We start from the raw sequence: 24084 nt of genomic DNA, 5'->3' as shown, positions 1-24084 counted from the left end.
CTACCCTTGTCCTGCTGTCTGTATTTGTGCGTTTACTTGTTTTTATCCTCTTGGATGAGAAATAAACTTTGAAACACATTTTTTACTCTGGATCCGGGACTCCTCTCCTTTTTTGCATGTGAGTTATTGCTAAGCAGTGAGAAAGAACAGCTAAACCCTTAGGCCAAGCCTTATAATATGCAAATCAGGGACATTATCTTATAAATGTAAACAGAGCTCTTGCAAAATAACTTGCTCAAGCCATATAACCCAACTGAAATTTCATCAAAAGCCAACACACAAACAGCACCGAACACAAAAATAGCTGCAGGGTCCTATCACAATTCAATTGCCTCTACTAAAGCCTATGGATTCTTTAACCCTTTACAAAACTACATAGTTATTGAGAAGTGTGTTAAGAAAACTGGTTTAGGAAACTTCTGTAAAATTAAGCACTTTGAGACCTAAAGTAATTGAGTAACGCTTGCTAGTTTTACATAACAAAACACACGGAAATGCTATGGAAATAAAGTATTTAAGTTACACTTAAAAGGAAAAGTCTAGTTAAAATTAAACTTTCATGATTCCAATAGAGCAGGAAATTTTGATCAAATTTCTAATTTACTCCTATTATCAATATTTATTTGTTCTCTTGGTATATTTATTAAAAAAAATGCAAGAATGTAAGCATAGGAGCCGGCCCATTTTTGATTCAGCACCTGGTTTGCGCTGATTGGTGTCTAAAAGTAGCCACCAATCAGCTAGCGCTACCCAGGTGCTGAACTAAAAATGGGCCGGCTGCTAAGCTTGTATTCAAATAAAGATATCAAGAGAACAAAGAAAAATTGATAATAGGAGTAAATTAGAAAGTTGCTTAAAATTGCATGCTCTATCTGAATCATGAAAGTTGAATTTTGACTAAACTATTCCTTTAAAGGGACAGTCTGCTCAAAAATTGTTATTGTTTAAAAAGATAGATAATATCTTTACTACCCATTCCCCAGCTTTGCACAACCAACATTGTTAGATTAATATATTTTATAACATTTAAACTTCTAAATTTCTGCCTGTTTCAAATACTATTGACAGCCTCTTAATCACATGCTTTTGTATTTGCTTTTCCCAACAGGAGACTGCTAGTTCATGTGGGCCATATAGATAGCATTGTGTTCACACCCGGGGAGTTTTTTTTTTTTTAAAAAAGAGTTAGTAAAACACAGTACTAAATGCAACTCAATAGATAATAAATAAAAAGTCATGTGATCAGGGGGCTGTCAGAAGATGCTTAGATACAAGGTAATCACAGAGGTAAAAGTATATTAAAGTGAAAGTAAACTTTAGTATATTGCTATGTTTGTTTATAAAATACATTTAAAAATAACTAAACTTTCATTCATGATTTCTTTCTAATTCTAGTTTTAAGCCTACTTCTTTACCTTTAAAGCAGCAAAACTTGTCCGCCATTCCAACACCCGCATGAAATTTTTTTTGTTGTTGTGCGTTAACGAATACCTATAACACAAATTGATTGGTCCCCCATGGGCGTCTAAAATCGTTAGATCGACATCCCCATTTTGAAATGCGCATGCGGCTATCCTAGAAGTTCATCCATGAACCACTCCACGTTCAGGATAGCCGCATGCACATTTAAGCTCTAAAGGGAAATCCCGTGTACTGACGTCGAGCAATTCACGTATCGGAGATTGTATTATTGCGAGTACGGATCAATATGTATAGAGCGGGTGGGATCACTCTTACGTGTAAAACTACTAAAGCCGGAAGCTAGCAGGGGGCGGAGGAGCTAGCAAAAAGGTACAAAAAATAAAATATAAATATGTTTAAAGGGATATGATACCCAAATGTTGAAACACTTGAAAGTGACGCAGCATAGCTGTAAAAAGCTGACTAGAAAATATCACCTGAACATCTCTATGTAAAAAAGAAAGATTTTACTTCAACATGTCCTAAGTATTTGCACCCCATTGTAAAGGAGTTTATGCAGCAAATCAGTATGCCTGTCCCAGAACCTGCAAGGGAGCGTGCCTCATGCACACTCATGTGGTTTCCCTATTCAGTTTAAGGAAGTTTACTTTGAAATCTTATGAGAGTTAAAGGGACATAATACTCCTATGCTAAATCACTTGAAACTGATGCAGTATAACTGTAAAAAGCTGACAGGAAAATATCACCTGAGCATCTCTATGTAAAAAAGGAAAATATTTTACCTCACAATTTTTTTTTTATTTTTTTTTTATATATTTATTTATAAATCCAGCAGTTTACAAAAATGCAAAAACAGATCTGACAAAACAAAATTTTATCAAAATTGCGCCACGCAGGGCCAAAACTCATCTGAGAAAACAATCAAAACAGTCATCCTGTGTACCTGCGTGCTAACAATTTGCCTTAGCTTCAAAAATATGCATACTGCTGGAGTTTTTTTTATGTTGCTCAACCAGTTCAGCAAAAAAAAAGAGAAACATAGACATAAATAAAACAAACATTTGAACTGACAACCAGTTCATAATACACATCATGAAAAGAAGAAAAAAGAAAAAAAAAAAAATATATATAAATATTTATATAAGACCCAAGAAACTACAACTATATATCATTCTGGAGGTGGAGACTAGCCCACGAACAACCTTATTTGAGCACAATAAGCCTAGCTGCGTGGTCCTATCCAATACTATATCTCTCACGGGGGTATGAAACCTGCTTTATGCAAAGATTTCAAAATATCTGCTTGTATCACCGGTGGTTGTAATTTAATAATGTCTACCCATTTTATGTAAAAATCTCTAGCTTGGGTTTCTTTGTTTGGCTCTAGGTTCAATAGTTCTATAATTAATTGGACAGTCATTTTTTGGACAAAGTCCGCTAGACTCGGGTATTTTTTAGCTTTCCAGTGCCGGAAAATTAAGTTCCTGGCAATTTGTATTGCCGATATTAATAAGGCATACTCTCCTTTTACATATTTATTATCAAGAATAAAGAAAATTATACTTATAGGTGTAAAAACCACCCTTTGACTCAGGAACCTATTCAGCCAAAACTCTATTTTCTTCCAGAACTGATATATCCGCAGGCAACGCCATAAACAATGAACAATATCTGCCCTGGGCTCATGACAGTGAAAGCAATTCCCTTTAAGATTCTTATCCCATTTGGCTAAACGTATGGGCGTGATATATGCCTGGTTAACCAAATAACTATGAGATTCCTTCCAAGCTGTATATCTAGTACCCACTGTCCCTATACTCCGTTTAATATCCTGGGGTAGTAAATCAGGAAAGTAGTTTTCCCATTTTTTTGTGAGAATTTCTAGGTGCATCTCACCCTTTTTTTTTCAGTATCATCCTGTACCAAAATGCTATTGAATGAAAACCTGCCCGGTATATCTGTAGTCCAGCTTCTATTGCCCCTAGACCCCCCTCACCTTGGGAATTTTGTGTTGTGTAATTATAAAATTGTCTAACCTGTAGAAAGGCGAAGAAATGCTGCCTCGGGATAGTATATTCAAATTGTATCTGAGAAAATGGTTTAATGACCCCCGTGTCTTTATCAACTAGTTGTTGTAAAAATTCTAATCCTTTTTTTTTCCATAGATGAAAAATACCAAAACTTAATCCTGGGCCAAATTCCGGATGTCCCACCATAGGGAGATACTTGGAAAACCTATAGTTTATTTTGAGATCTACACATAATTTCTGCCATACTTTGACTATGTTACTAACAATCTTATTCTTTAATATCATTGCTGGAATTTTAGATATGGGAGTATGTAAAATAGCTTTTAAGGAAAATGGTTTTATTATACTACCCTCTATATCTCTAAAAGAACAGTGTTCTTTATCGGTAATCCAGTCAATTGCTATTTTTAACATTGCTACCTGATTATATGTTTTAATATTGGGGAGACCAAACCCTCCATAATCTTTATCTAGATACAGTGTATTTTTGGCAAGTCTCACACGCTTTCCACCCCATATGAAAACTTTACATTCTCTATCATATTTCATCATATCCTTATTTTTTATAAAAATAGGGAGATTCTGCATTATATACAACAATTGTGGAAATAAAAATGTTTTCAACATCATAATCCTAGCAGAGACCGAAATAGGTAATGGTCTCCACTTCTCCAACACTGTAGAACATTCTAGAAAAAATTTGGAGTGGTTTAGTGAATACCACAATTCTGGATTTGAACTTAAGTATAGCCCTAAATATTTGATTTGATTGACCTCTCGAAAAGGGTGTTGGAAGCTATATTTTTTAGGCCGCTTTATCCACAATAGTTCTGATTTTGGCTGGTTTACCTTGTACCCCGAGAAGGAGCCAAATTCATTAATTATTTCCAACAGTAATGGGATACTTTGTGCAGTTCTTGATAAGAAAAGTATTAAATCATCTGCGTATAAGGATAAAACAACATTGTGGTCCCCCATTTTAATTCCTTGCAATACCTGCCTGAGTCTAACCGCTAGGGGTTCAATTGAAAGGTTAAAAAGCAGGGGTGACAATGGACAACCCTGTCTAGTCCCTTTCATCAATGTTATTTTTGGTGAAAAATATCCATTTACAAACAGTGTTGAGCAAGGTGCCTTATAGATCAGTTTAATAAATTTAAGGAAGTTACCTGTGATACCAAATTGAGATAATGACGTAAATAGATGTTCCCATACAATCGCATCAAAGGCTTTTTCTGCGTCTAGTGTTAAAAGTGCCAAATCTACTTCATTTACGTTATGTTTGATTTCAGTTTTATTCCAATAGTAGCTCAAGACTAGTAATGCTTTTCGTATGTTTTTTGTTATACTTCTTCCTGGCATAAATCCTGTTTGATCATTGTGGATCAACTTATTTATATACTTCTTCAACCTATCCGCCATAATTGCTGTGATAAATTTATAATCATTATTTAATAATGATATCGGTCTATAAGCATTAGGGTTTTCCGGGTCCTTATCTTTTTTGTGCAGTAAGATAACCGTAGAAGCACAGAAAAGGCTAGATTCTATTTCATGTTTAATAAAATATTGATTAAATAGATCTTGCAATGTACCCCCAATTTCAGTTTTAAGTATTCTGTAGAATTCTACAGGAACTTGGTCCGGGCCAGGAGCTTTGTTTAATTTAGCCTTATCTATTACTGTTAGAATTTCCTCTTCTGATATAGGTTTATTTAATTCTATAAGATCCTCTGCAGGTATTTGAGGGAGAGGCACTTTCTTCCAAAAATGGTCTTTGGCCGTTTCATTAACTGTCCCTGCTGAATAAATTTCACGATAATAGTCATACATTACCTTATTTATCTCCTTTGGGGATGTAATTCTACAATCTCCCATTTTAATACTGCTGATGTTTCTCTTCCCATCGTTTCCACTTTTATTTAATTTAGCTAAAAACTTGGCTGACCTTCCCTGATAACTAGAGAAAAAGGCATTCGCCTTCCTATCCTGTTTTGCTATTTTGAATTTAAGAAAACCCTCTCTTTCTACTTTGGCTTTCCTGTATCTCACCCAAGTTTCGTCATTAGGATTATCAATATATGTTTTATAGTTATTTCTTAATTAATTTGCTAATTGTAAGTCCCGGGCTCTCATTTTCTTTTCCCGTTTAATTACATAGCTTTTTATTTCACCGCGGAGGACCGCTTTTGCAGCCTCCCAGAAGACCTCTATTTTATGGTAGTAGTTTATATTTTCTGTTTTGTATTGTTTCCATTTTTGTACTAAAAATCTATTAAAATCAATATCCTGTATCAAATATTTTGGGAAGAAAAAATTATTACTCCCTGACTTCCTAGATCTAATACCTTCTATATCAAGACCGATTATCGCGTGGTCCGATATAACTATATCATCTATCATTGGGTTTAAATCTAAAGATAACATGGACTCATTGACTAAGAAAAGATCTATGCGGGACATTACTTTGTGGGTCTTAGATACACAGGAGAAACATCTCATATCGGGAAACTTTGATCGCCAAATGTCATGGAGATTTAGTTTGTGTCGAAAGGTTTTAAATAGTTTTTCTTCCGCTTTTCTACCTATAGGACGATTACCAGCTCTTATTCTATCCACCATAGGAACTGGTGTCATGTTAAAATCTCCTGCAATAATCATATTCTTGTTAATATAGGGGAAAAGTTTAACATACAAATCATCCCAGAACCCTGGCTCTAATCTATTGGGGCCATATACATTACATATAAATAATGAGGCGTTACCATGTTCAATTCCAAATATAATGTATCTCCCCCCCGGATCCCTTTCCTGTACTATGATTTTATATTTAAACTTCTTAGAGAATAAAACCGCTACCCCTCTCTTCCGGTTAGGTCCAGGAGCAGCAATTACCTCTCCTACCCATTTACATTTAAGTTTCACCATTTCTGCCTCTTGCAAGTGTGTCTCTTGCAAGAGAGCTATATCTGGGTTTTTTTTCTTTAATAGTTTTAAAATTATAGACCTTTTGGCTGGAGAGGTTATCCCCCCCACGTTCCATGATACTAAGTTAACCATTGCAGTTTCTGGGTCTTAAAGCACAATAAAGACAACAAAACAAAACAAAACAAAACCAATCAAACATCCTAACATAATTTCCTATTATAGAACCTTCTAAGTCTTTACATAGCTGGGCCATACCACTATACCATTTACAGCATAATAAAAAACCTAATATTGTAGAAGCTAACACTTTATGTTTCCTTATAAGGACTTAATATATTCTTTGGCTTCTTGCGGAGATTTTAATGTAATATTTTCATTATTATGTTTAAAACATATTTTGGCAGGGTACATGAGTCTGGCCTGTATGCCTTTTTGTATTAGCGTCGTGCAAAAGGGTGACATTTCTCTGCGTTTTATGGAAGTTTCATTAGAATAGTCCTGGAATAACAAGATTTTCTCTTGACCTATCATTAATGGGCTTTTCTGTCTGAACTGTCTCATGATTGAAATTTTATCTTGAAAATTAAGATATTTTACCATAATGGCCCTAGGCTTGTTTGTGCCATTACCATCTACTCTAGGGGAGCCTAGTCTGTGGGCCCTTTCTACCAAAAAGGACACATCTGAGGTTTGTAAACCCAATAACGTTGGTAAATCTTTGGCAGTAAATTTAATTAAATCTTGGTATTGAGGGATATCTGGGAGCCCTATTATTTTCACGTTATTCCTACGTGCGCGATCCTCTAGCTCTTCAACTTTAAATTGCATATTTTTGATTATATCCTGTTGTGTTTTATATAACTTATCCTGAGTGGCCACCTGATCTTCCAGGTCCGAGATTCTCATTTCTGCTTCCCCTAACCTGTTGGAAAAATGTCTAATCTCTTCAGTAAGACCAGATATCTCGGTTTTAATTGCATTAAGTTGGGGAACTATTAGTTCAGAAATTTGCTGTAATAAATTTTGAATATCAAAGTTACCCGCTTGTAGTACCTGACCCTCCATACTCTGTTCCATATCAATAAGTTTTGATTTTTTCTCACGTTGTTTAGGTGGCATTGCTGGCGATTTAACCTTTGCTGAAGTGATAAATCTCTCCATTAAGGGAAAGAAAATTAGGAACTAAAGTGAAACCTATTATTCTGTTTCTTAAAAAACATTAAGCCTAGATACCTAGGTTGTGAAATTTGTCAAAAACAAAACATCCTCACAAAAAAATAAATACGTGTGAACTTAACTATAAAGAAAAACAAGTGAGTAATCTATACTGGAGTGAACAAGTGAGAAGAAGAGAAAAGAAGGAAAAAAAAAAAAGAAAGTTCTTTCAAGAAAAACCTATTGTGACTTTATCTTTGTGCTTATGACGCCAAGCAAAATTCAGAATATTCTCGTGTAAATGCACTTGGGAGAAAAAAGAAAAAGAATAAGGAAGAAAAGTAAAGTAGGGGACATGTGGTGCAAACAAAACACTATTGTTAGGACCTCTACAGACCATCGGGCTACTATCTCTAAGTACACTATCTGTTCCTATCAGGAAACAGCAGAACACATAGCTTTACTTATATGTTGTTATATCACATAGTCTGCTGTGTTGTAGCCAATAAACCAACATTTCATCTTAACAATCTTTATAATAAAACAATTTTGTAGCCCCAAAACATGTATCTCAGGTGGTTATATACACATAAAGACCAAAAACAAAAAACAAGAAAAAACAAATAGAAAAAAGGAGAATCATATATTAGCTGTTAATTGTCCTTATTCTGGACACGTCCATATAACAACTCAGTTATGCATGGGTATAGAGCCCCCTTTTTTCTTTTTTTTTGGGCAGTCTATTCAAGATTCTCTATCACTTGTAAGTTGCAGCAGGGGAATTTCCTTTCCTTTAATAGCTTAATATGTATATCCCCACTGCCGAGTCTTCCATATGGTCTATTAAGGCTGACCAGTGGCTATGAACCACTGAATACAAAACAAATTTGCTGTCATAAAAACAACAGAGCGTGGAAATTTCTTGTATGTCTCTGCTCCAACCCTTTATTTTATTTGCCTCATTTCTTCTTTATCAAGTCCATAACTTATGGCTAGTGACTATCAGCCGGTTACTTCTAAGACCCAAGTCCCGGTTTTAATCACCCAGGTTTTATTGGACTTGTGCCTCCTGACGCAACCTGCTCAGGTGTATTCAAAAAAGCTCCAAGATATCTCACACAGCTTTGTCTCCAAAGTTCCCCCTTTTACTGTATAGTGGGTTTAAATAAGAGGATTGGTCTTTAACCCCTTAATGACCACAGCACTTTTCCATTTTCTGTCCGTTTGGGACCAAGGCTATTTTTACATTTTTGCGGTGTTTGTGTTTAGCTGTAATTTTCCTCTTACTCATTTACTGTACCCACACATATTATATACCGTTTTTCTCGCCACTAAATGGACTTTCTAAAGATACCATTATTTTCATCATATCTTATAATTTACTATAAAAAAAAATATAAAATATTAGGAAAAATTGAAAAAAACACACTTTTTCTAACTTTGACCCCCAAAATCTGTTACATATCTACAACCACCAAAAAACACCCATGCTAAATAGTTTCAAAATTTTGTCCTGAGTTTAGAAATACCCAATGTTTACATGTTCTTTGCTTTTTGTGCAAGTTATAGGGCCATAAATACAAGTAGCACTTTGCTATTTCCAAACCACTTTTTTCCAAAATTAGCGCTAGTTACATTAGAACACTAATATCTTTCAGGAATCCCTGAATATCCCTTGACATGTATATATTTTTTTTTAGTAGACATCCCAAAGTATTGATCTAGGACAATTTTGGTATATTTCATACCACCATTTCACCGCCAAATGCGATCAAATACAAAAAATCGTTCACTTTTTCACAAATTTTTTCACAAACTTTTGGTTTCTCACTGAAATTATTTACAAACAACTTGTGCAATTATGGCATAAATGGTTGTAAATTCTTCTCTGGGATCCCCTTTGTTCAGAAATAGCAGACATATATGGCTTTGGCGTTGCTTTTTGGTAATTAGAAGGCCGCTAAATGCCACTGCGCACCACAAGTGTATTATGCCCAGCAGTTAAGGGGTTAATTAGGGAGCTTTAAGGGAGCTTGTAGGGTTAATTTTAGCTTTAGTGTAGTATAGTAGACAACCCCAAGTATTGATCTAGGCACATTTTGGTATATTTCATGCCACCATTTCACCGCCAAATGCGATCAAATTGAAAAAAAAGTTAAATTTTTCACAATTTTAGGTTTCTCACTGAAATAATTTACAAACAGCTTGTGCAATTATGGCACAAATGGTTGTAAATACTTGTCTGGGATCCCCTTTGTTCAGAAATAGCAGACATATATGACTTTGGCGTTGCTTTCTGGTAATTAGAAGGCCGCTAAATCCTGCTGCGCCTCACACGTGTATTCTGGCTAGCAGTGAAGGGGTTAATTAGGGAGTTTGTAGGGAGCTTGCAGGATTAATTTTAGCTTTAGTGTAGAGATCAGCCTCCCACCTGACACATCCCACCCCCTGATCCCTCCCAAACAGCTCCCTTCCCTCCCCCACCCCACAATTGTCCCCGCCATCTTAAGTACTGGCAGAAAGTCTGCCAGTACTAAAATAAAAGGGTTTTTTAAAAAATAAATAATTTTTTTTAGCATATTTACATATGCTAGGGTGTAGGATCCCCCCCTTAGCCCCCAACCTCCCTGATCCCCCCCAAAACCGCTCTCTGACCATCCCCTCTGCCTCATTGGGGGCCATCTTGGGTACTGGCAGCTGTCTGCCAGTACCCAGTTTGCAAAAAAAAAAGGGCTTTTTTATATTTATTTGTCTTTTTTCTGTAGTGTAGCTTCCCCCCCCCACACAGACAAACCCCCACCACCTTGCTGATCTTTTTTTTTTTAACAAATATTAGGGCATTTAAACATTTTTGCTAACACATTTTCTGTAGTGTAGCGGTTCCCACCCGCTCCCTCCCCGTGCACGCGCCCCGCCCCCCCGTGCACGCGCGCGCGCCCGTGCGCGCCCCCCGCTCATCCCCGCCCACGATCCCGCCCCCCCTGCACATAACCAGGGCCATCGATGGCCCCCACCCGCCTCCCGGTCCGGCTCCCACCCACCAACGCAGGGAACCACCGATCTCCGGTGCAGAGAGGGCCACAGAGTGGCTCTCTCTGCACCGGATGGCTTAAAAAAGTTATTGCAGGATGCCTCCATATCGAGGCATCACTGCAATAACCGGAAAGCAGCTGGAAGCGAGCAGGATCGCTTCCAGCTGCTTTCCAAACCGAGGACGTGCAGGGTACGTTCTCAGGCATTAACTGCCTTTTTTTTGAGGACGTACCCTGCACGTCCTCGGTCGTTAAGGGGTTAAGCAATACTTATGCCAGGGTTTCTGAGAAATACACCTTATCTTTTTCTTATCTTTGACCTTTCTGGTGAATGTAGAATTTAAGACAGGCTTTACTTTCTGTGCTTGCTTCAACCCACTAAATGTCTTAGGTACTCGCACCAGCTATAATCATACACAGGTTACCAAAGTAAAGGTCTATGATTCACTTTTAAAAACGTTCCCAAACAAGCATACAGTGACACAGGTGGTGACAGATATTTTTATCAGATACTTGCGCTTTTCCTCCCAGATTTTCTGGATCACCGCAGCGATGCTCCTTCTCACTTCACCAGCACCTCCCTATATCCAGCACCAAGCGTGACACCTCACGAGCGATCCCGGCAGGGGGGTGAAACCGGCCTTGTAAGACTGACTCACTGATTCCACTCTGCACCTTACTCCGCGGTGATACGGTATCTCTCAGGTACCTCTGAGTCCATTCCCGGACGTATTCCTGCGCACCAAAAAACTGCGTCACCACCCGGCTTGCCTTGGTCACTGAAAGATTTTTTTGCTGCTTGTGGCCGATGCCAGCCGGCCGCTGGTGGCAAATGTGGCTTCCGTGCAAACTCTCTTCAGTCCTTCCCTAGCCGGTATAGTGTTCCACGGCTATAGGGGTACTCTTTGCGGGGTAGATTGAAAAGTTTGCTCTTCTTACTCGAGCTGTAGAGCGCGCGCTCCTGCACCACACTCCTCCCACCGGAAGCCCAAAAATCATCCGTGCCATTTTACCTCACAATTACCTCAGCTCACCAGAGGAAGTCCTGTGTAAAAAGTTATAGTTCAGCTGCTGTCCAGCTGCAGGAAAAAAATAAAATAAAGAAATGAACTGCAGCCAATCAGCATCAACAGTGCTGAGGCCATGAACTCTTTTACTGTGATCTCATGAGATTTCACAGTAAACTTCCTTAAATTGAATAGGGAAATAACAGGAGTGTGGGACAGACATCCTGATTTGCTGCTTAAAGTCCTTTGCAATGGGGTTTGAATACTTAGGACATTTTGAGGTAAAACATCTTCCTTTTTTATATAGAGATATTCAGGTGATATTTTCTAGTCAGCTTTTTACAGCTATGCTGCATCACTTTCAAGTGTTTCAACATTTGGGTATCATAGCCCTTTAAGTTCAGCTCAAAGTTTTAAATAAAATAAAAAAGTTAGTGACATTATAGTAATATTGTAGTAGAATCCATAGCGTTATTTGCGGGTGGTAAAATTTACTTTCACTTTAATATAACTGTGATGGTTGTGCAAAACTGGGGAATGGATAATAAAAGGATTATCTATCTTTTAACCCTTTGAGTGCTAAGCACTTTCCCACCTGGGTGTTAAGATTTTTTAATGTTTTTTTATTTTTTGAACAATTTTTTTTTTAACTTTTTTCTATTTTCTTCAGACCCCAAGACTTACACTATTGGAAAGGTTAGGCGATTACCTTTCCAATGGTGGGTCTTGGGGGTCTGTAGCTGCTTAGATGCCTGAAATACAGGCTTCTAAGCAGCATGCCCCCTGCTCCTATACTTAACATTGCTAAGTATAAATAAAGTTGTGCAAAGTTGCGCGTGACATCACCATGAAAAACGAAAAGCCCCGGCGATGCCCGTCACTCTACAGGCACGATCGTAGGAGCGGGTGGGAGCCCCCAGATCTCCCTCAAGGTTGGAGAGTGCTAGTGACGGCTCTGAGCCATCATTAGCACCAGAGTGGGAAACTCTGACGGCTCAGAGCCATCATTAGCACTCAAAGGGTTAAAGCAATAAAAATTATATTGTAGACTGTCCCATTAATACTAAAACAAAAGGTTTTAATAATGAAAATAAAAGGTTTTGCAGCAAAATTAAATGGATACTGTATATGACAAGAGGCGGGACTGGGAAGGGGTCAAAAGTGAATGTGTATATGGATATATATATATATATATATATATATATATATATATATATATATATATATATATATATATATATATATATATATATATATATATATATATATAACTCTGCACTATACTTTCATTATTTATTTTGTCCCCTTTTCTTGTAATTTCACTCTGAAATATTGAGCTTTTCAGTTCCTGTTAGAAATGGAAGTGCAGAACACTGCTATATGCCACACATCCATTAGCTGTACACTCTAGTGACCTATTTATAACTCTCTACAGCTAAGAAAGTAACCTAAGTTACAACTTGGCAGCTCCCATTGTATTATAGACACTAAAACTTTACACTTATTTCGTCAATATTTAAGCAACTAATTAAATTTTAAAAAATACATCTACAGGTTATTCTCAGACTAATCTTTTCTTTGAATGCATCATTCTATCTAGCATTTATTTAGTGTTTAATGTCCCTTTAAAAGGGATATGAAACTCCCCAAAAATATTTCATGATTCAGATAGAGCATACAATTTTAAACAACTCTTCACTTTACATCTATTTCCTAATTTACTTAATTCTCTTGGTATTCTTTGTTGAAAAGCATAACTAGGTAGGCTCAAGGGCTGGGAGATAGCTGCTGATTGGTGGCCGTACAAATATAACTCTTATTGGCTTACTGGTGAGTTCAGCTAGCTCCCAGCAGTGAATTGCTGCTCCTTCAATAAAAAGGGCACTAAGAAAATGAACCAAAATTGATAATAGAAGTAATTTTGCAAGTTGTTTAAAACTGTGCGCTCTATCTCAATAGAAGAAAGAATTTGGATTTCATATCACTTTAAAATTCTTCTGTCTACCCACTTCACTCTTTTTTTTTCTTCCTGAGATGACGCTTTCATCTCCCAACCAATCGGCTCGTTAGCCACACTGCATTAAAGGGACACAAAACCCAATTTTTTCTTGATTTAGATAGCGCATGCAATTTTAAGCAACTTTCTAATTTACTCCTATTATACATTTCTTTGTTCTCTTGCTATCTTTAGTTGAAAAAGCAGGAATGTAAGCATAGGAGCAGGCCTATTTTTGGTTCAGAACCTAGGTAGCGTCTGCTGATTGGTGGCTAAATGCGTGTTTATAGGTTTTTGACTGTCTGCCCCACAAAAGCTTTTTATTAAATTCTTCTTCATTCATCATCAGCAAACGTCACAACCAATCAGACGTTATAACCCCGCCCCCTAGATAGGAAAGCAAGGCGCACTGCCATGCATTAGTTCTAGGTTTGTCGGCTGCCCACCACAAAAATACTGGATGACCGGTAGGTGGGGTCAGACCATTACCCTCCCCAAAGCTCAACCTCAAGCCCCACCCTTGACCCCACCATACATATTTATCACAAATGAGAATTGATTTTATCTCTTTGTCTGCCAATAACACTCACACAGCATTGATTTGATTGGCAGTAGCACACACAGAACAGTGCTTTTATACCCCCATGGTTACCAATAAAAAACACAGATATGATTTACCCCAGTAGCTACATGTAACACACAGAGCAGTGGTTTAACAACCTCTGTGACTGGCAATAACACTAAGAGAGGGGTTATTTTTTTACCATCCTTGACTGCTAGTAAGAAATAGAGCAGTTCATGCGCAGTGCTATTGCTTACATGGGTATATTTATAATGCATAGAGACATGGGGGGGGCATTTAAAATGCACCTCACTGACGAGGCCCACACTAGGCCGAAACGTATGTCTGGGGTTTTGCTGTTTCTCTCGTTCAGAGAGGGATTGCCTGGTATTTCGTGCTGGACTGTACTGTTAAGTCAGGATCCGACTGATATGCTACAGGAAAGTTCTTCTCTGTGAAAGGCACGTGTCGAGCAAAGAGAGGCTGCTTCTTGGGTGGTAAATAGCCATAGAACAAGCTATTATGCTATTGTTCGCTCCCAGGTTGAGCGCTTCCCTCTTTATTTAGGCATTTAAAATGCATATACCACTCAGGCGACAGAAAACAAAACTAGACATTTAGATGTCCAGTATTTTTATATAGATTTTACTGTACAGCCCACTAAAATACTGGACTGTCCAGTTGCATACTGGATACCTGGCAGCCTTAATTAGTTCTAATATAAATGCAGCGTGTGGCCAGCAGCAATGATTTACAGCTCCCTCTGTGACACTTTGTATAATTAGCTCATTTATGATAACAAGAGCCAACATTCTAATAGAGTTTTGCAGATTTATCATATGTCAAACTAAAGCCTCCTTTATATTACAGAGAGTATACAATCCCTATATACAAATAGGTAACAATAGATCATGTAAACAGAATTCATATTAAAAAACAGCAACCATAACGGAGTTACCTTGTTTTAGAGATAATCTGTGTTGCACTCTGCCCTGTGAGACAAAGCAAGTTGATTTGTTCATAGGTACGCCCACTTACTGGCAGCTAATAAACACACGTGGGCACTGGGCAGAGGAATGCACAAAGAGTGAAAGGTCAGAGGGCATGGGTTTATTATTTATAACAACTTTATAATCGGCATGAATTATTTTATTTTTTTAAAATATAGTCTCCCACCCTTCTTTTATTTGTTGATTTAAAGGGACATAAAGCTGCAAAAAAAAAAAAAAAAAAAAAAGAGCGTACTCTAATGTGTTACATGTAACTATGAGTTTATAACTGTTGTAAAGGTGATAAACACATAGGGGTTAATCACAGTCCTTCTCTAACGTTTATTTAAAACTTTTTCTACAAGATTCACCATTTAAAAAAAAAAAAAAAAAGTCTATTTTTGTAGATAAATTATTTGATAAGCTTTTCTAAAAGATTTGTGGCCGACCCCATAGTTAAAGGGACAATATACACCAATTTTCATTTAACTGCATGTAATAGACACTACTTTAAAGAATTATATGCACAGATACTGATCTAAAAATCCAGTAAAAAAAAGTTTAAAAACTTACTTAGAAGCTCCCAGTTTAGCACTTTTGAAAAGGTTAGCTGGAACACCCACTGCAAGTGGTTCTATAGCAAAAAAAAATCTGACATTCCCCCCTCCCTCTGCATATGAAAAGACTTTACACAAACAGGAGCAAGCTGGAGGAGGTATACATCAGTATTCTCCTAAAACTTTGAGGCTTGGTTAGGAGTCTGAAAATCAGCACAATGTTATTTAAAAATAAGCAAAAGTATCCATTCAAAATAAAAAATAAAAAGCTTTATAGGCTATAGAAATGGATAATCTACAAAACATTTATGCAAAGAAAAATAAGCAAAAGTATCCATTCAAAATAAAAAATAAAAAGCTTTATAGGCTATAGAAATGGATAATCTACAAAACATTTATGCAAAGAAAAATCTAGTGTATGAAGTCAGTTCTAGATCAGCACTACAAGGAGCTAACTGAACACCTCTAGTAAGCTAATGACAAGAGGTACATATGTGCAGCCATCAACCAGCAGCTAGCTCCCAGTAGTGCATTGATGTTCCTGAGCCTACCTAGGTATGCTTTTTTAACAAAGGATACCAAAGCAAATGAGATAATAATAAAAGCATATGGGAAAGTTGTTTAAAATTGCACGTTTTATCTGAATCACGAAAAACAGAAACACGTAGAAACTAAAATTGCACACTCTGTCTGAACCATGAATGTGCTGTGCACAACACCGTAGAATGGATACAGACGCAGTGCACATTTACAGATTTGTGAAGTTTTAAAAACTAAATCCCGAGCTTCAGGTTAGCTTAGATCAGTGCTTTCCAAACTGTGTGTCGTGACACATTAGTGTGTTGCCAACAGTGTGTAGGTGAGTCCCTGCTTCCGCACAAATTTTTTGATTTTATATATATATATATATATATATATATATATTTTTTTTTTTTTTTTTTTTTTATTTCCGCCTGCCTGCTACGCATATAACGTGGTTGACACATGATTGATACCTAGTGGGTCACAGATCATCTTAACCTATTGGAGCAGGTCAGCAGGAACAAACTATTCCCATTGGCGGCTTTGACAGCACATTAGCTCCTGACTGCACGTGTAGTCTCCTCAATTGGCTTGTGACTGTGTGTGTAGTCAGTGAGTGAGACAGCTGCTTGATGAAATGCAAGTGTTTTTATCTAATATTCCACTAAATATTCAGAAACTGTTCATCCCATCAACCTCATACATCCCATTAGCTATTGGTGTTATTAAACTTTTTTTTATTCTGGCACATACATACTGTTACTTGTAAATACATTTTGTTATATAATTTATGTATGCGTACGTATCTCTTAAAGCAAGTTAATTTAACCTCCTGTTTGCTAGTACAACTGAATTACTGTGTCGCAAAATGATGTAGGTCTAAAAAGTCACCAACATGAAAAGTTTGGAAAGCTCTGGCTTAGATGATAAAGAGTATGGGCTTTACATTTTTGTTATGTCTACATTGCTCTATATAAGGGTTCTTCAAACTTTATTCCCCCAAAACCCAGTGTCATAATACCACATACCTTCACTACCGTACTGCTTGGTCTGAAAATTCCTCAAGTAATATAGCAGCGAAAGTGATTAAAATGTGTGCATATTGTATTCCTGATTGTAGTCAAACTTGAAAGTGTTGTAAAAAGTAATACGCCACACCCTCTCATACAACACATACACACCATAGAATTAAATACAGCACACACAATCATGCAACACACACCATAGAATCTCATAAAACACATACTCTCATACAACACACACACCATAGAATCAAATACAGCACACACACACACTCATTATGCAACACACACACACACACAATAGAATCTCATAAAACACATACTCTCATACAACACACACACCATAGAATCAAATACAGCACACACACACTCATTATGCAACACACACACACACACAATAGAATCTCATAAAACACATACTCTCATACAACACACACACACCATAGAATCAAATACAGCACACACACACACACACTCATTATGCAACACACACAATAGAATCTCATAAAACACATACTCTCATACAACACACACACAATCTCATCATGCAACACACTCACCATAGAATTAAATACAGCACACACAATCTCATCATGCAACACACTCACCATAGAATCTCATAAAACACATACTCTCATACAACACACACCCTATAATCAAATACAGCACACACACACTCACCATAGAATCTCATAAAACACACCCTCATATAACACACACACCATAGAATCTAATAAAACACACACACCATAGAATACCATACAGCACTCATACAACACACTCACATGCAACACACTTCACACACACCGAACACACACTCCTACAGCACACACACAAATAGCGGCTTAGTAAACATGGTGTTGCGACCCAGTAATGGTTTGAAGAACCCTGCTCTATATCACTGGGTTTTGAAACCTGTCCTTAGGCCTCCCTAGTAGGCCAGAGTTTCAGGATATCTGAACTGGAGCACAGGTAAAATAATCAGCCGATTACTAAACATGGTTATTAACTTGTACTTACTCAAGGTAAAAAAATTGTCTTGTTAGGGAGGCCCGAGGACAGGTTTAAAAACAAGTGCTCTATATTCTGATTTCTCAACCGCTGGGCAACAGCCCTCCTGGTGAGCCATAACCTGAAATGCCCCCACTGCGAGCTGTGACAGGTCTGCCGCTCCACACGTAAGAAATAATCGGGCAGGCCTGTCAGAGGGCCAGTGCATGTACACTGTGCACATATAGCAGCTGTTCAGTGGGAGGACAGCGTGGGACAAGAAGCCCACTGATACCAATTTTAACTTCATTATCCAATAAAGACATAAAAGGCCTACAGTCCATATGATACAACAGCTTACCTTTAAAGGGACATTAAACACTAAATAAATGTTAGATAGAAAGAAGCAGTAAAAGAAAAGATTAGTCTGAGAATAACATGAAGATGTATTTTTTAAAGTTTCATTAGCGGTTAAAATATTGACAAAATAAGTGTGAAGTTTTAGTGTCTATAAAACAATGAGAGCTGCCATGTTGTAACTTAAGTCACCTTCTCTGCTGTGGCCAATTAGGGACAGTTAAATAAATAGGTCACTAGAGTGTGTTAGAGTGGCTGTGTGGAATATAACAGTGTTCTGTACTTCCATTTCTAACAGGAACAGAAAAGATCACTATTTCACAATGGAATTACAGGAAAAAGGAACAAAATAAATAATGAAAGTATATTGCAGAGATTTTTTTTATATACAGTTGTATGCAAAAGTTTAGGCACCCCCTGACAATTTCTATTTGATTTATACATTCTATGCTGCCATAGAATGTTAAAGAGGTGTGTATGCTCCTAAACTTCTAGGTTTATTCTTTAACGAAGGATACTAAGAACACAACAAACCTTATAATAGAAAGTTGTTAAAAATGTGCATGCTCTATTTAAATCCTGAAAGTTTAATTTTGACTGTACCTTTAATTAATGGGGACTTCAGTTTTCCTTTAAGGGATACACCAAGCATTCCAGTAGCGATTATACATTTCATTTATACTTTGTCTTTTAATAAAAATCAAAATGTTCAGTTCTAGCAAAGCGTTTAGTGCACTTTAAACAATATTTTAACTGTTTGGAGATGAATGCTTTATATATTTTTTTATCTGTATTACAGTCTGTCTGCAGTTGTTACTTTGAGTACATTTCATATAATTATATGTTTTTATTAAAGGGACAGAAAATCCACATTTTCTTTTTCTTTCATGACTCAGATAGAACATTCAATTTTAAACAACATTCCAATTTATTTCTGTTTATCAATTTTTTTTTTCATTTTCTTGTTTTCCTTTTTTGAAAATCAGGAAGGCAAGTTCAGGAGTGTGCACGTGTCTGCAGTACTATACGGCAGCAGTTTTGCAACAATGTTATAAATTAGCAAGAGGACTAAATCTCAGCACAATTTCCTGTCATATAGTGCTCTAGACATGTGCACGCTACCTAACTAGATATCACTTCAACTAAGAAGAATATGAGAATAAAGCAAATTTGATAATAGAAGTAAATTGGAAGAAACCAAATTAAATGTATTCTCTATCTGAATCATAAGTTATTGTTATAAGATGGAGTTAAAAAGGGACATTATACACTTTGATGCAGGAATATAAAATGATAAATTATATATACAGTTGTATGCAAAAGGTTAGGCACCCCTGACAATGTCCATGATTTTTATTTATAAATAATTGGGTGTTTGGATCAGCAATTTCATTTTGATCTATCAAATAACTGAAGGACACAGTAATATTTCAGTAGTGAAATGAGGTTTATTGGATTAACAGAAGATGTGCAATATGCATCAAAACAAAACTAGACAGGTGCATAAATTTTGGCACCCTTGTGATTTTGTTGATTTGAAAACCTGTAACTACCTAGCACTGATTAATTGGAACAAACAATTGGTTTGGTGAGCCCATTAAGCCTTGAACTTCATAGACAGGTGCATCCAATCATGAGAACAGATATTTAAGGTGGCCAATTGCAAGTTGTTGTTCTCTTGACTCTCCTCTGAAGAGTGGCAACATGGGGGCCTCAAAACAACTCTCAAATGACCTGAAAACAATTATGGTTTAGGGGAAGGCTACAAAAAGCTATCACAGAGATTTAAGCTGTCAGTGTCCACTGTGAGGAACATAGTGAGGAAATGTAAGATCACAGACACAGTTCTTGTTAAGGCCAGAAGTGGCAGGCCAAGGATGGTGAGAATGGTCACAAACCGCCCACAGCTCCAAAGACCTACAACATCATCTTTTCCAGATGGTGTCACTGTGCATCGTTAACAATTCAGCGCACTTTGCACAAGGAGAAGCTGTATGGGAAAGTGATGCGGAAGAAGCCTTTTCTGCACACACTCCACAAACCGAGTCGCTTGAAGTATGCAAACACACATTTGGACAAGCCAGCTTCATTTTGGAAGAAGGTGCTGTGGACTGATGAAACAAAGATTGAGTTATTTGATCATAACAAGGGGCATTATGCATGGCGGCAAAAGAACACAGCGTTTCAAGACAAACACTTGCTAGCCACAGTAAAATTTGGTGTATGTTCCATCAAGCTGTGTGGCTGTGTGGTCAGTGCCGGTACTGGGAATCTGTTAAAGTTGAGGGTCGCATGGATTCCACTCAATATCAGCAGATACTTGAGAATAATGTTGAGGAATCAGTCACAAAGTTGAAGTTATGCCGGGGCTGGATATTTCAACAAGACAACGACCCAAAACACTGCTCAAAATCTACTCTGGCATTTATACAGAGGAACAAGTACAATGTTCTGGAATGGCCATCCCAGTCCCCAGACCTGAATATCATTGAAAATCTGTGGGGTGATTTGAAGCAGGCTGTCCATGCTCGGCAACCATCAAACCTAACTGAACTGGAGATGTTTTGCAAGGAGGAATGGTCAAATACCTTCATCCAGAATCCAGACACTCATTAAAGGCTTTAGGAAGCATCTAGAGGCTGTTATTTCTGCTAAAGGAGGCTCTACTAAATATTATGTGCAATATTTCTGTTGGGGTGCCCAAATTTATGCACCTGTCTAATTTCGTTTTGATGCATATTGCACATTTTCTGTTAATCCAATAAACCTAATTTCACTACTGAAATATTACTGTGTCCTTCAGTTATTTGATAGATCAAAATTAAATTGCTGATCCAAACACCCAATTATTTATAAATGAAAATCATGGAAATTGTCAGGGGTGCCTAACCTTTTGCATACAAATGTATATATGATTTATCATTTTATATTACCACCTCAAAGTGTTTAATGTCCCTTTAACTCCATCTTATAACAATAACTTATATGATTCAGATAGCGATTACATTTAATTTGGTTTCTTCCAATTTACTTCTATTATAAAATTTGCTTTATTCTCATATTATTCTTTGTTGAAGAGATATCTAGATGGGTAGCGTGCACATGTCTAGAGCACTATATGACAGGAAATTGTGCTGCCATTTAGTCCTCTTGCTAATTTATAACATTGTTGCAAAACTGCTGCCGTATAGTACTGCAGACACGTGCACACTCCTGAACTTGCCTTCCTGATTTTCAAAAAAGGAAAACAAGAAAATGAAAAAAATGTATAAACATAAGTAAATTGGAACGTTGTTTAAAATTGAACGTTCTATCCAAGTCATGAAAGATAAATAAAATGTGGATTTTCTGTCCCTTTAATAAAAACATATTATATAAAATGTACTCAAAGTAACAACTGCAGACAGACTGTAATACAGATAAAAAAAAATATATAAAGCATTCATCTCCAAACAGTTAAAATATTGTTTAAAGTGCACTAAACGCTTTGCTAGAACTGAACGTTTTGATTTTTATTAAAAGACAAAGTATAAATTAAAAGGTACAGTCAAAATTAAACTTTCAGGATTTAAATAAATAGAGCATGCAAATGTTTAACAACTTTCCATTATAAGGTTTGTTGTGTTCTTAGTATCCTTCTTTAAAGAATAATCCTAGAAGTTTAGGAGCATACACACCTCTAACATTCTATGGCAGCAATCTCTGCAACAATGTATAACCCCTTTCTGCCGGTACTAATTTGTTACATCGAAACAAGTTCTGATGTAAACAAATTAGTAAAATATTAAAATCACGCAACATGCGATCACGTGACTTTAATGATAGGATCAAGTCGGGGGGGCGGATAGTACCTGTGACACTTGGTACGCCCTCCAGTCCATGATCCCAATAAGTAAGCCGTAGCTGCTTCAGTAAGCAGAGCGGCTAAGACATTCCATGCTGTCCTAACAGCAATAAAGCCCAGCGCAGTTAGGATGGCATGGAACGTCCTAACGGTGTTAAGGGGATAACATAGTTGCAAACACTGCTGCCATGGGATGCTTAAGACATATGCAAGTTCCTGAGTGCCTACCTGGGTTTACTCTTTAAGAAATTATACAAAAAAAAATTATGCAAATTTGATAACAGAAGTACATTGCAAAGTTGTTTTAACCCCTTAAAGGGACAGTATACTATAAAATTGTTTTTCCCTTAATGTGTTTCCAATTACTTTTTTTACCAGTTGCAGAGTATAAATAAAATGGGTTGAGCTTGTAGGTATAATCAGATCTCATTACTTTATCCCATTGTGTACATATACATGCTTCTTCATCTTATATCTGTCCATAAACCAATCACCAATACTTAGAGAGAACAATGGAAAATCTCCATTGGCGCCAGTGGGAGGTAAAGGAGGGAAGGGCGGCACAGCGAGTGGGAGGGAGGTGCGGGGCCCTATGCTACAGAAAATAAAGTTTAGAAGAGAGGAGGGATGGGAAGCTACACAATGGAAAAAGTGTGGAATGGACACCCTAACGATCGCGGAGAGGTAGGGGCACCACTACACTACAAAATAATTAGAATATATATTCTATATTAGAATCAAATGATTCAGCCCAGTAAGGTAAAAATGTATCGTGCAGTCTATTTTTGGATACCTTGTAAATTGTGACTGGCTGAGCAGAATATGGCCATATACTTTCATTATTTATTTGGGAAACCTTGTATACAGGATTCAGAACTTTTACCCTGCAACATTATATACAATTATTGCCTGGTCAGCACAGACAAATGATATTCAAGAGGGTAAAACAATACACATCAATACACATGACACAATTAAATGCTTTTCATTTTATATGCAGAGATTCAATATGTAATGGTCTATATATATATATATATATATATATATATATATATATATATATATATATATATATAGGCATATGACGTTAAAGGGTCATCACACAGTTTGAGATACTTTGCATTATACTTTCAATGTTTCTTTTGTCCACATTTCCTTTAAGTCAATTCTGAGCTAATTGAATTGTGGCGAGTTAAAGGAACAGTATACACCAATTTTCATATAACTGTATGTGATAGAAACTACTATAAAGAATAAGATGCACAGATACTTATATAAAAATCTAGAATAAAACCATTTAAAAACTTCCTTAGAAGTTTGCAATTTAGCTCTGTTAAAAAGGCAGCTAGAACACCCACTGCAAGTGGGAAAAACAGACACTCGCCCATCTTCCTCTGCATATGAAAAGACCCTTTACACAAACAGGAGCAAGCTAAAGTAGGTATATGACAGTATTCTCCTAAAACTTTGGGGCTTGGTTAGGAGTCTGAAAATCAGAGCAATGTTATTTAATAATAAGCAAAACTATACATTAAGAAAAAAAAGAACTGTATGGGCTATATAAATGGATAATCTACAAAACATTTATGCAAAGAAAAACTGTGTGTGTAATGTCCCTTTACTTTTGGGGTTTCCAATTTCTGTTAAAAGTTCAGACTCTAGACGTATACA

The 24084-nt window shown here is 36.8% G+C and overlaps 1 protein-coding gene across 2 annotated transcripts in view; it reads right to left on the bottom strand.

Moving 5' to 3' along the window:
* ERLIN1 (ER lipid raft associated 1) overlaps positions 1 to 24084 on the bottom strand; it is a 145507-nt gene that overhangs the window by 120729 nt on the left and 694 nt on the right. The window lies entirely within an intron of this gene.

Source organism: Bombina bombina, chromosome 9, assembly GCF_027579735.1.
Source record: "Bombina bombina isolate aBomBom1 chromosome 9, aBomBom1.pri, whole genome shotgun sequence".
Classification (NCBI taxonomy): Eukaryota; Metazoa; Chordata; class Amphibia; order Anura; family Bombinatoridae; genus Bombina; species Bombina bombina.
The sequence above is the reverse complement of the archived record's forward strand: the minus strand, read 5'-3'. Positions and strand labels throughout refer to the sequence as shown.